Raw genomic sequence first — 14,980 nt, forward strand, 5'->3', positions numbered from 1 at the left:
GAAATTCACAGAAAAAACCATAGGTTATAGACCATATATAGTTAGGAATTAGCATTTACAAAACCTTGAAAATTCACTGAAAAAACCATAGGTTATAGACCATATATAGTTAGGAATTAGCATTTAGAAAACCTTATTTTACTCACACAAAACCATTGAAATTCCATATATAGTTAGTTGCACTAAGTATATATCGCGCACCCGCAATCCACTGCTGATGATGTCACATATTACATCATTCATGACATGGTCAGTGACATCACTGATGACATCACTGATGACATCTCAAATGACATCACTGATGACATCACTGATGACATCTCATTTGACATCAATGACCACATCACTGATGATATCATTCATGTGACAATACAATGCATCTCCTCACATTTTAATATAACCTCTGTTTCACCCAGTGTTAAAAAGAGAGTATAATTTTTGAAACCATTGACACACCAATACTAGTTACTACATACGCACTCACTGATTGCTACGTCTACACACACCTTCACTCATTCACCCATACAATCATTCATACATACAATCACTCATCTTTACAACACTATCATATGCACTCATACACCTATACAGACACTCACAGTCTGCCACTCATCCATGGAGTTACTCACACACCTAGTCAGTCCTGTAAAGAATCAATGACACTTCCATTTTCTTGTCTATACAGTTAAACATAGAGCACCTTACATTTTCAAACATATACTAACACATACTTACCTTCTTATACAATCATTGATACAAGTACAGATTGATCTGCACAGAGTCACACACCTCCCAGCTAGCCACACACACACTCAGTCTCCCATACAAATACTTGGGCAATCAATCAATAACCCATATAGTTACTCATATAGCTACTGATCAACACATGCAGCAGTTTACAGAACAACAGACATAATGATGCACAAATTAAGACAGTTTAGTCACTAACCCATGCACTCAGTGAGACACATTTAATCACTCACTCATACAGTCAGTCACGCACCTAAATCCTTCATCCAGACACTTATTCTTCAATATGTAAAACATATTTAAACTTTACAGAAACACACAGTCAATGGATGATGTCATCAGTGATGTCATCAGTGATGTCATTTGAGATGTCATCAGTGATGTCATCAGTGATGTCACTGACCATGTCATGAATGATGTAATATGTGACATCATCAGCAGTGGATTGCGGGTGCGCGATATATACTTAGTGCAACTAACTATATATGGAATTTCAATGGTTTTGTGTGAGTAAAATAAGGTTTTCTAAATGCTAATTCCTAACTATATATGGTCTATAACCTATGGTTTTTTCAGTGAATATATATATATATATATATATATATATATATTACCTACTGGCGGTCGCCAGTAGGTATATATAGTTAGGATTTTTTCTCTATGGGATTTTTGAAAATTCTATGTCTAATAACTTTGGCGTTTGTGGACGGAATTGGCTGAAATTTTCAGGAAAATGGCACATTTTGTTTCTGAGCAGCCCTTGAAAATTTGGGGGGGGTTCGTCAAGGGGGGGCCGAGAAAAAAGGGGGGTCCCAAAACGTGTTTTTAACATTGAGTTTTCCATAGGGCGGTTGGCCTCACTTTTAGCCCGAACGGCTGAATGGATTTGCACGAAACTTGGCAAAATTGTAGGGACTGGTAGCCCGATGTGCCTTTTGTAGGTCTCAATATATGTGCTCCAGTGGATTTTGAGAAATTAACGTTTAAAAAAAGATATATATCTGTAACAGCGGACCTGGCAGCGTCCCAGGACGCGTACTTTACGCGCAACGGAGCTTTGTGAAGCGAAGCTGATTGGTTCTCCGGCGTCTGTCAACATTCCAAAAAGTCCGTAGCGGCCGCCATCTTGTCTCTCGGTAGGATCGAGAGACAAGAGGAGGTCAAAACAAAGGGGGAAATAACTATAAGGGGGCATAGTAGATCCTCGCTGACCCCCTAGGTTTGATGTGGAGGTTTTAAAAGGGCCCCGCGGGGCAAAAAAAAAAATAATAATAATAATCGAACGGCTGAATGGATTTGCACGAAACTTGGCAAAATATTAGGGACTGGTAGCCCGATGTGCCTTTGCTAGGTCTCAATATATGTGCTCCAGTGGATTTTGAGAAATTAACGTTCAAAAAAAGATATATATCTGTAACAGCGCTCCGCTTCGCGTAACGGAGGTTTGCGAAGCTGATTGGTCATTCTGTCACTGGGCTATAGTTGGGCTACATCTGGCTGATATTTGGGCTACATTTGTTTTTTTGTGTGTCTGGCGGCCATCTTTGGGCTACATTGGGCTACATTGGGCTTCATTGGGCTACATTGGGCTACATTTGGGCTCCAACATATATATAGGCCAATGTAGCCCAATATATATTTTTCAAAGTTAATTTTCGTAAAAACCACTGGAGCATATATCTTGAGACATAGCAAAGGCACATCGGGCTACCAGTCCCTACAATTTTGCCAAGTTTCGTGGAAATCCATTCAGCCGTTCGAGCTAAAAGTGAGTCCAACCGCCCTATGGAAATGAAGGAAATGAATGGGTAATTTGTAATTAGCAAATAGCTAATCGCAAACTAGGAATGGTAAAGAATCGCTATTTATTCCTTAAAGTTCGCTATTTAGGAAATGCAAAAAACTTTGATGATACATATGGCGGTTCATCTCTAACAAGATAAGAAGCATAGGGATACATTTATGATGACTGGCGCATCACCAGGGATGTGTTAGTCATTCTGTGCCGCTGTTCCGTCACCTATGGTGTGCTGCATTTACAATGCGGCGCATCATGGGGCAAAAACAGCACAGATGCGTGATGTATCTGTGCCGTAAAGGTGGCGCATTGCTGGAGTTGTATCGCAAGTGTGATGAAGCTCCAGCAAGGGTCGGGGGTGCCCCTGTCGCAGGGTTTCTGTTCTCACACAGAACTGTGGACAGAGGATTGGAACCTCGGCGAATTAGGGTGTCCCAAAACTCACGTTAGTAATCAAAAACTCCTTAGCAAGCTAGGTACAGTGTCACATTGGATATAACAAACTCTCAATGTTTAGACAATCCAGAATATGAACTTATAGTACCTCAGGATACGTGGAACTCATGAACAGTCGGTCGTTATATATTTCTTAGAAACCAGAACATGGAGTTAAGAAGAACACATGTGTATTTGAAATGTTTATTTACTAATGCCGTCTTCTCAGGCGTAGTATCTTAGATAATACAAGTACACATATTATCAGTAGCAAAATTACCAGCATAGTTACTAGTACATAAAAAGCGAATGGTGATAGTATGTTAACATGCTGTAAATGAATAAGAGTTAGCAACACTTATAAGCAGCCGCGGGCCGTGGAGGGAGTTACGGTGAGGCGGGGAGGGGGAGAAGCAGGGTGGAGAATACAAGTACACATATTATCAGTAGCAAAATTACCAGCATAGTTACTAGTACATAAAAAGCGAATGGTGACAGTATGTTAACATGCTGTAAATGAATAAGAGTTAGCAACACTTATAAGCAGCCGCGGGCCGTGGAGGGAGTTACGGTGGGGCAGGGAGGCGGGGAGGGGGAGGGGCAAGGTAGAGAGGGCTCCACCCTGCTTCTCCCCCTCCCCGCCTCCCTGCCTCACCGTAACTCCCTCCACGGCCCGCGGCTGCTTATATCTCACCCTCCCTAATACACATATTATATTATTTGCTAAGAAGGTCTCTTTGTGTTGGTTTAGGGCGTGCCCATACTTTAGTGTCTTAGATTTGAAGGAATCACATCAGCATACACCAGCTCTCTCTTCATGTGAACCGCATCAACTGTTGTGTATGTGTGTTCGGCAAAGCAATATAAAACCCGCCTCATGCCCAGAATTGGCAGAAGTTGCACTTATGTTATGAGTATGAAGTCGTGGAGATCAGACCTCATAACAATTCTGTATCGTGTTGTTCTTGAAACTTTAGCACTCGCTGTACAGATATAGTTTAACAAGCAAAGCAGATAGTAGAGCAATAACATATTATTCTCATGTAAACCACGATGAACTACTAGGTGGAAAGCTAAAGCAACAACTAAGTGTCGTGTGCAGAAGTTGCAAAAAAGGAAAAATGGCGTTTAAACCGGTAATGAGCCCATGCTAACTTAACACGGTGTAAAGATATCCAGGACCTAGATGACACCTCCCCATGATCCGGAAACGAACTGAATAAGATAATAGAAGTGCCATCTCATGAGAGCAGATTGCAAGTTTATATGTGGACGGTCCGCAAGGTAAAGCATTAAAAACTAGGAACATTTAATGCTAAAGAAAAATAAAACAGCCAAGTACTTTATCGAGTCTTAATCCAATAGGCAAGGTAAATAATAAAAACTTGACAAATAAGTCAATGAATTGTCAATGAAATGCTAGTACTCAGCATATCAAACATGAAAAAGGTCTATGACATAACTGTGTATGCAAAATAAGCTGCAAGAGCCTCCAATAGGAAGTCACCGTCTTCATCCGAAAACAGTTCAGCCATCCAATTTAAAAGCGGAAAAGAACATACGTGCTCTCCCAGCACCGGATCCTCTATCACCATCAGAGGACAGCTCGGTGGGTTTTCAAGAAAGCTCTGTTCCAAGAAAGACTGTGCTGCCGCCAGTAAATTCCAGGGACCAAGTAGTCCATGCATCAATGCCACAGCCATAATCCTTTCGCCAGGACAAACCAACTCGTGAGTAATGATAGGAGTCATCAGCTGATTAAAGTCGACGTCAGGAGAAACCGGTCCGCAGAGACACAAATCAATGGCCCAATCGAAATCACAGGTCAGGCAGTGAAATACAGGCTGGACACAGGTGAAGTAGGAGAATCGAAAAGATAATCCATATGCCGTGCTTAATATCGCCAACGGCATTGTGCCATAATATTCTAGCATGCGATTGCGGAACAGTGTCAGCAGCTGCAGGGTGGGAGGTTGCATAGGAGGGACATCCATATTTAAAAATGTAAAAAAGCACAAGAGCGTCCGCTGGTAATGCAAGTAAAAATGCCAATCCACGAACCAGAGTGGAGAAAATAGAATGAAAGGAAGCAGGGATGACTCCAAAGATTTTCTCAAATGAAGTCACGAGACCACTGGTAACAACTTTAAAAAAGTGCGCCAGGGTCTTTGTGGAGGATGCGTTAAAGATAGTCGGAACCATCTTGCTGAAATTGAAAGGCAAATCTGAATTAAAAGTATTCCTTTTATCGTAACAGTAAGTGAACGGGTTATTTGCTGCAGAAATGTTCTATTTCCTCCCACACATGAACATAGGGAGTTTTCAATCTGGCCACAAATACCAACCTTGGGACAGATTTCAACGGCATGGCAAGAATAAGAGCTCTTTTGTCTCAGAGAGAGGTGGCCTTGAGTTCGGCCCGTGAAACTTTCGTGCTTCACATAGCGAACACTCGTACAGAGGTGCAGACCCTTTTCAATTAACTCAGAACAATCTTCATTATTGAGCATCAAATAACTACCATTTTCCAATAACTTGAACGTGGGGATGATAGCAGGAACTGGCGTGCCTTGCAACACGCAAGCCATATTTGGTCGGTGTTTGTTGCATGAACCGTGTAACTGTATGTGCCTACACATTAGTGAATGATCTGGCGTCTCAGTGCATTCCTCTCCATTCAGATAAACTTCTTGATCATCTTTGAAACATCTGTATGTGTATGGAAGCGACCAGACCTCATGAAGAAAAGCACTACCTAAAGGTTCATAACGACCTATTGGTATATATTTCATACAATTTGAAAACTTATATAAAGCAAAAGGCAGCGTTATTAAACCGTGGATAAGGCACGTTGCCAAAAAACCCACAATCCTCTGCTGATGATGTCAGTGAGCATGTCATGAATGATGTAATATGTGACATCATCAGCAGTGGATTACGGGTAATAGTATCTCTAGTTTACTCCCCTATAGCTGTCTTTCTTTTAACATAAGTGTCTGTTTCCTTCCCTTATACTTACTGTTTTTGGTTCGCTTCTAGTTCGCGTACCGGCGAGCGAACTGGGAAGCGAACTAAGAGAAATAGAGGTTGGCACAGTTCCAAATATTGTACCAATTTTTTAATAACGGGGAGGTAGTTCTGAAAAGAACTTTTTTTTTTTATTGTTTTTGTTGTTTTATATTTTTTTTATTATTTTTCGGAACATTTTTTTACTTTTTTTGAATTTTTCTGAACAGCTTTATATTTTTTGGGGTTTTTCTTGGAGGGGGCAATGAAAACGATTCATTGTAAAGGGCTCAACAGGAGCAACAAAACAAAAAAAGAAGTATTTATTATTTTGGGCGTTTCGTACAAACTTGCATATGATAGTCAATAGCTCTGTTGATCAGAGTGATGCTTTTTTCTCCGTAGGAAATGAATCCATCGCAAAATACGCAGATGTGTTTTACTTCACCAAATTTCATTTGTATATTTGGCACCATCTCCCTGCCCTCTGGTCCCGTTACTTCCGGTACAACAGATCTTCTGGCCATAATAGGGAGATTATCTAGGTCGTTCCGAAACTGTGCAGCACTGTAGTTGTTAGGATGCCACCTAGTCATATGGCGATGCATTGTGTAGTTTCCGAAACTGTATTTTTTCTCGGTTCCTCTGGACAGTCTATCTTGACATATAAGGCAAGTTACGTATCTTGCATTTACTTTTTTCTGACCTTTGGGAATTTAAAAAAATTGCCAAATGAAGTTTTCTTTCCGGTGAGACGTCCTGGGCTGCTCAGGCAAAAACTGCCTCTCTTCGTGCTCGTCGTCCTGTTCCTCTTCTTCTTCTTCTTGTTGAATTATAACTTGAGCAGGTGGTCCACTCTTCCTTGGATGTGGTGGAGGTGGTGGGGAAGCACCAGCTGAAGCTACTAAAGAAGCCATTGCTCAGTGATCACAAAGGGTCTTTCTCTCACAATGATGAAAGTCAGAGTGAGGAAAGAAGGAGGGATTTTCATCATTTGGGAAAAACAAGAGTTCTCAACCAATCAAAAGTGTTCATTTTAGATTATATGACCTAGTCTTACATCATTAGGAAACCAAAAGTGAAATGAACCAATGAAAAGTGTTATTACCAAGTCACATGACTTGCTGTGTTTACGTTAAGCGCTTTGCAGGGCCTCCCGGTTTGCTTCCAGAAACCTGCGCTTTGCGACTCGCTTCGCGTACCAGTTCGCTAACGTAGCACGTCATATGACGTATCACGCGACAACGTGAAACGTCATGCGGACGGGAGGCGTCACGATGTTGTTTTCTAACGCGGCACTTGCGGTAAAGAAACGTTTACCGGCTCGCGGTCTATTTCGCGGCATCAAGGTCAGCTAACGGCAAGCTTCCCGATTCGCGAAGCGGGAACGAAGAAAAAAAAATATTTAAAAAAAAATTATTCATAAACATATAAAATATATTTTTGGATTTAAAGAAGAATACATTTTACAGCTACAGATATTAGCTGTTAAAAAACCAATGAAATTCACAGAAAAAACCATAGGTTATAGACCATATATAGTTAGGAATTAGCATTTACAAAACCTTGAAAATTCACTGAAAAAACCATAGGTTATAGACCATATATAGTTAGGAATTAGCATTTAGAAAACCTTATTTTACTCACACAAAACCATTGAAATTCCATATATAGTTAGTTGCACTAAGTATATATCGCGCACCCGCAATCCACTGCTGATGATGTCACATATTACATCATTCATGACATGGTCAGTGACATCACTGATGACATCACTGATGACATCTCAAATGACATCACTGATGACATCACTGATGACATCTCATTTGACATCAATGACCACATCACTGATGATATCATTCATGTGACAATACAATGCATCTCCTCACATTTTAATATAACCTCTGTTTCACCCAGTGTTAAAAAGAGAGTATAATTTTTGAAACCATTGACACACCAATACTAGTTACTACATACGCACTCACTGATTGCTACGTCTACACACACCTTCACTCATTCACCCATACAATCATTCATACATACAATCACTCATCTTTACAACACTATCATATGCACTCATACACCTATACAGACACTCACAGTCTGCCACTCATCCATGGAGTTACTCACACACCTAGTCAGTCCTGTAAAGAATCAATGACACTTCCATTTTCTTGTCTATACAGTTAAACATAGAGCACCTTACATTTTCAAACATATACTAACACATACTTACCTTCTTATACAATCATTGATACAAGTACAGATTGATCTGCACAGAGTCACACACCTCCCAGCTAGCCACACACACACTCAGTCTCCCATACAAATACTTGGGCAATCAATCAATAACCCATATAGTTACTCATATAGCTACTGATCAACACATGCAGCAGTTTACAGAACAACAGACATAATGATGCACAAATTAAGACAGTTTAGTCACTAACCCATGCAGTCAGTGAGACACATTTAATCACTCACTCATACAGTCAGTCATGCACCTACTAAATCCTTCGTCCAGACACTTACACATCCACTCATTCTTCAATATGTAAGACATATTTAAACTTTATAGAAACAAAAAATCACTGGATGTTGTTATCAGTGATGTCATCAGTGATGTCATTTGAGATGTCATCAGTGATGTCATCAGTGATGTCACTGACCATGTCATGAATGATGTAATATGTGACATCATCAGCAGTGGATTGCGGGTGCGCGATATATAGTTAGTGCAACTAACTATATATGGAATTTCAATGGTTTTGTGTGAGTAAAATAAGGTTTTCTAAATGCTAATTCCTAACTATATATGGTCTATAACCTATGGTTTTTTCAGTGAATTTTCAAGGTTTTGTAAATGCTAATTCCTAACTATATATGGTCTATAACCTATGGTTTTTTCTGTGAATATATATATATATATATATACCAATAAAAGTCTAATCAACAACATTGCACTCATTAATACATTAAAAAGATTTAGAAATCTTTAAACTTGAATTTCTCACCATTCCCTGGAAAGGTAGGGAAACTGTTGGATAGCAAAGGGGTAACAAATACTATTCCCACTCCAGTGAGGGCAACAGTAGGGAAAGTGTTAGATAGAGGAGGGGTAAAAATTACTATTCCCACTCCAGTCAGGGAAACAGTAGGGAGATTGTTGGATTGTTGACCGGTAAAAATTAATATTTCCACTCCAATATTTGTAACAGTAACAAAAGTGTTGGATAGCGGAGTGGTAGAAATTAATATTCCACTCCAATGAGTGCAACAGTGGTGAAAGTGTTGGATAGGGGAGGGGTAAAATTACTATTCTGACTCCAGTGAGTGCAACATTAGGGAAAGTGTAGGATTGCAGTTGGGTAACAATTAATATTCTCACTACAGTCAGCTCAAAATTAAAAACAAACAAAATATTAACAACAAACTTATTTAATATTACAACAATATTATAATGTTGGATACATATGACAAATACCTACAAATATTATATTAAATAAAATAAAACATATTTTCAAACAAATAAATATTTTTAATTACGCATATTTAGAAACAAAATCATTAATTATTACATGAATTCACTTTTTTTATTTGCTACCCTATTACACCACACAATTCACAAACCACATCTAAATTTTAAAAAATTACTTCCATGATTAACATAATAAATTACCAACTAAAGAAATATTATTAATTAAAAAACTAATTAAAACTCAATATATTAATTAACTTCCCACACTTTACCACTATAATCCTCACAACACACAGCTAAAATTAAAATGTAAAAAAATAATTACAAAATGAAGACTTATTTTTTATTAAAAATCTAATAGTAATTAACAACTAATTATAATGTAAGTAAAATGGATGTACTCCCCTCCCTTTACCCTTGTAGAAGTAAAATCCACTCACAAAAAATATAAACAAATACCCTAATTAAATTTCAATTAATTGATTAATAATAATGATCAACTAATTATTAATTGATTCAACATAAATTACATCACACCCTTTACCCGTATAAACCTCACAACCCAAACCTAAAATTAATTACGCAATTTCTATATTTAATATTCAATTACTTAATGTTGATTAACAACTAATTAATATTTAATTACAAATAAATTACTTCCACCCTTTACCCCTATAAACCCCACACCTAAAATAAATTACACAATTTACGTAATTAATGTACAATCAATTAATTAATATAAAATATCAACTAATTATTAATTAATTAAACAGAAATTACTTACCACCCTTTACCCTTCTAAGCCCCACAACCTGCACCTAAACTTAATTGCGCAATTTTCATAATTAATTTTTAATAAATTATTAATATAAATGAACAACTAATTTTTAATTATTAAAAATTCACACCCTTTACCCCAATAAATCCTACAACCCACAACAAAAAGAAATTATACAATTACCATAATTAGTTACCAATCAATTAATTAATTTCAACTAACAACCATTTAATAATTAAACACAAATACATTACTTCCCACAATTAATACTATAGCATCTCAATTAAATAAATATTATTAAATAAAAAATACTTATTAATTTATTATAATTAAATTACTTCCCACCCTATTCTCCTATACACCCACAATCCACTATGGAACTAAAAAACGCAAAATGTAATTAAAATAAAATTCATAACTACTAAACATTTTACAGATATATTAAAAAACATAAACAAGACTTAACCAAAAAACATACATCACATACATTTCAAATATAAACTAAGATACATAACACTAATTAAAAAATCGATATTTTTAACAACTATATTTTTACTAATGAGTTTTTTTAAAGATATTTTTGACCTTAAATTCACTATTCTTGACCCCAATATTCTTGTTTTGATATTTCTGTAGAACGATATTTCCAACCCGATATTTGTGTAGGTCGACATTTCCAACTCGATATTCTGTCTGCATAACATAAGCAGTGCTAAATGTTGACAGGTTGGAGTTACAAAAGAAATTGCTTATTTGCCCATACCATCAACATTTCCTGGCAATAAAGGAACATTATGGTGCTGAAAATATATAATAACAATGGCAGACTACAACAAGGTAATATGTACTTTTCCCACAATCTATGCCCCTCAGAGGACCAATGCACCTGAGTATTTTTCCAAAGTAACCCCTTCCAGAGACTTGAATATTCCCTGTACATACTTTTTGTAATTACTCATACTGATTTATGTTGGGCTTTCTCTTGGAATTTACACTCCTTCTGTATTTTCATTAGTTTCATGCTTTTGAATGAGAATCCCTCTTTGCTGGTTCACCTGCTCCATTGCTAATATGAAGAATCCTGGTTTTCTTCTGACAGTCTCTCTCCTTGGGCCTGTTAGGGCCACCAACGGTTAGTCACTTTGTCAAAACCCCCAAACAGATATCAAGATGTATTGATGGAGGTGTCAGACAATATATTTCTGCTTTTGAAGGAGGGAGTCATTGTGTTCAGTATGCGTAGTGTGATTGTATGACATCTTTGAGTATGGCACAGCCATGTGTTCTTGTAAGTAGTATTCCATAGTGGTGAGTGGTGAGTGGTGCCTAGGTGGTGAGGGAGGACAGTACACAGGTTTTACTATTGATGCTCAAGTCACATCAAGTCATGAATGAGTGAGGCACAGGTGATGCATCATCATTTTTTTGCCACTGGATTCAAGCAAGCCTGGCTGAAGACTTGTTGTCCCTTCTTTTTTCCTCTGGTCAGCCAGGAACCAATCCCGTGGGAGAAGAGCTGACCTCTGAACCAGTTTTAAATGACCATGCAGGAGGGGTTGGTCATTTCACTGGCCACATCTCTAGGAACGACACACTAGTTCTGCACAGTAAAAAAGGTTCTACCATGTCAGATTAGATGCATTGTTTTCAGTAGGGCACTGAGGAACTGCTAAAAAAGTGTGTAGGATTACCCCTGGGAACTTTTTTGCTTTTCGCAAGGAAAGAGCCATAAGTCACCCCCACCCACAGGCATGTGCAAGGCATATATGTGGCACCCGTGGGCACTCTCTTCAGAACACTACTGGGCATGTGGAAGACAAAAGAAGGACTGGACCTTCTGTTAAGACCTGTGAGAAGACCTGAAATGCTGGACCTGCTCCCACTTGTACCCAGAACAAAGTGGTAGACTTCAAGGGTCAGTTGGCGGACAGCATGTTGAACTACATGGACACAACAAGCTGCTAGAAGCCTTTCGCTGAAGAGGCCAGCTAATGAGTTACAACTGGACCTGCCCTGGACCTTGCTGGTGGCTTCTGCTGGAATGAGTCTTGATGCCCCATGTGCTGTTCTTTAGCTCTTGGCACCCATGGCTGTGTAGAAATGTACTCCTCCTACCACTCTGAAAAACTTGGGCCTTAGAAATGTTTTGCCTCCAAAGCCCTCCGAAGGACTGGGACAAACCTTCAAATCAACCAAACAAAGGTGCGTTTCTGCTGGGAAAAAGATTCAGGCTGCTCCAGCTTGGAGCTTTTATGAACTAATCCGTTGTAGCAGGATATCGTGGAGAGGGTATCCAGCCTTGCGGAGCCGTGTTCCACTACAAATTGCAGCTGTGTCTCTCTGGAGGTGTCCAAGCTTCCAGAAAAGTGAAAAAACCTGTACGTAGAAATCTTCACTAGGCAAAGGGACCAAAAGTGTCCAGCCAGTGAGAGATCTTCCTTGGATATGCATTTTTTATTTTTCCCGCTCAAAAATTTCCTTCCAAAGTCAATGGTGAACCAGGACTTTATTAGATTGCTATCTGGCTTTGTGGAGCCATTCTAAGTCACAGCCTGCTGCGTTGCCCAGGAGGAGATGTTTGAGTTCAGTATCAGAGACTAAGCCAGAAGGTGAAACTTATGACCGGGATGAAGGTAGAGCCTGGACCCAACCTGCACACCTTCACGATGGCCTTTAAATCCTGCCTAGCTCCTGGTCAAGTGCAAGCAGTTGGAGTTTAACACTTTTTGGTGCTATTTTTACATTTTGAAAATTGATATCTACATTTCCTCTTATTGAGCATTTTCATGTGTATGTCATTTTGTTCATTAAATTATTCTCTCTTTTCATAAAATGGAGTGATATTTTTATTTTTGTGTGTTTTTGATGTGATAACTGTGCTGATACTCTACAAATGTCATTAAGGTACGCCTGTCAGTTCTGTGCAATAGCTACCATGCGTTGAGCTCAGGCTTAAATTGCTGGACCTACAAGAATAGTATATTTTATTACTGGTGGTGGATTACCCTCCATCCCGAAAAATATACTACTTTCTCAATTTGTGTCCAGCAGTGGTACCCAGAACTTGTGTTTCGCAGTAGTAAGCTATCAAGTTGGAAATTAAAAATGCCTAAATTGAACTGAATGCTGGGAAGTTGGCATATGTTATTAACAACGGTAAACAGAATAAAGACTTATGAGCTACTGGTTATGTATTCACAGTCGGCAGCAGGAAGCATTCTTAAGATGACAGGGTGTCGTTTAATGTGAATAATAAGCTCTTATATCAAATTATGGAAGGAGACTGTAAAAAGAGGTGTAGAAAGTCTGTAGTCTAGTTTTTCTCTGAGTGGGCAGCATTGTGAAAGAAATGATAAATGTGTCAATTAACGCACCAAGAGTGGTCCTTCTGCTGAAGTATACGCTGCCAAGTGTAGTTAACCAAAATTCTGAAATATTTTCTGGGGAAGCAGAGCGCCCTGGTGTGACCATATGTACAGTATTGATAATGACATACGTTTCCATTATAAATATTGGAACACTAAACTGGTTCCATGAGACAAGAGTGCAATGGATTGGGAAATAAGTGAGCCATAAATGGTTTTCAAACATGTGACTCAAACTGTAATATAGCCCCATCAACTGAGTTTGGAGCCAACCAGAATAATCATGTTAAAGTCTAAACACGAACTAAATGAGAATGGTGTTCAACTTACTAGCTATAAAGGACTAACTTTTGACATATATGAGCATGTCTTACGTGTCCCGGACTGTCACGTGGTCGCTGGCAATTCTTTGAAAAAAATAGGAGAATTCTTCTGTGTGGCCTGCACTGTCATGTTAACGACTCATTCTTTGAATTTATTAAACTAATTTGGAATATCATTGATGCATTTATAATAGTCCTGCTCTATCAAGTTGCCAAGATTATCAATGTCATACCTGCATCGTGTGTGTCTACTTGTTTTTCATGGTTGTTTCCTCTTGCCCTCAAAGAAAAAGAAAAGATTTTCTTTAAGTTGACCCCAGAGCACATCTGTCCAAAACTGGGGGGTATGGTTTGTGTTTGTGTCTCCTGCACCTTTTTTCCTTTTGCACTCTATCGCTCTATACCTCTACTTCTTGCCTCTTAGTCTTGCCACAGCTGTGTAAAGTATTAAATACTGATTGAATCTGCCAATTTTTGTCCTTTCTACTGTTGTGGCAGCAGGGGCCTTTCCATTTTTACATTGTCTCAGCAGCATGAATCACAGACACAGTTCAGGCCATGAAGAATGACATCTGTCTAGCCCTGTCAGGTAAAAGAGAAGGCTTAAGGGAAATGCAAGATGTAGAAGCAAAACAAGAAAATCTATTACCAACCATGCCAGGATGCAGGTGAGCATCAGGAGGTGTGGGGGAAGTTATGAGTGAAAATTAAGGGGATAGGAAGAGCTATTATACTGTAAAATGAAGCGCTTGTAATATGCTGCTTCGTTAAAACCTAATTTGTCACTTTAAATTTGTTGGATCCAGTTTATAATACAAAATGTCTTCAATTTGGATTCTTCAATGAACTTCAATTTGTGTAGTCATTATACCACCTTAAATACCCCCTAAATATCCTACAATCCTCTTAAATATTATTTGACTGTCGACACGTGCTAAACTATCCTTTAACAGAAAAAAAAAATTATATTGCCCCGGTCCCCACAAGCATATTTCCCCCATGCAGACGACAATGTAACAATGTAACACTAATTTTCCGTTAAAGAGC

Source organism: Lissotriton helveticus, chromosome 4_1 (assembly GCF_964261635.1).
Source record: "Lissotriton helveticus chromosome 4_1, aLisHel1.1, whole genome shotgun sequence".
Taxonomy (NCBI): Eukaryota; Metazoa; Chordata; class Amphibia; order Caudata; family Salamandridae; genus Lissotriton; species Lissotriton helveticus.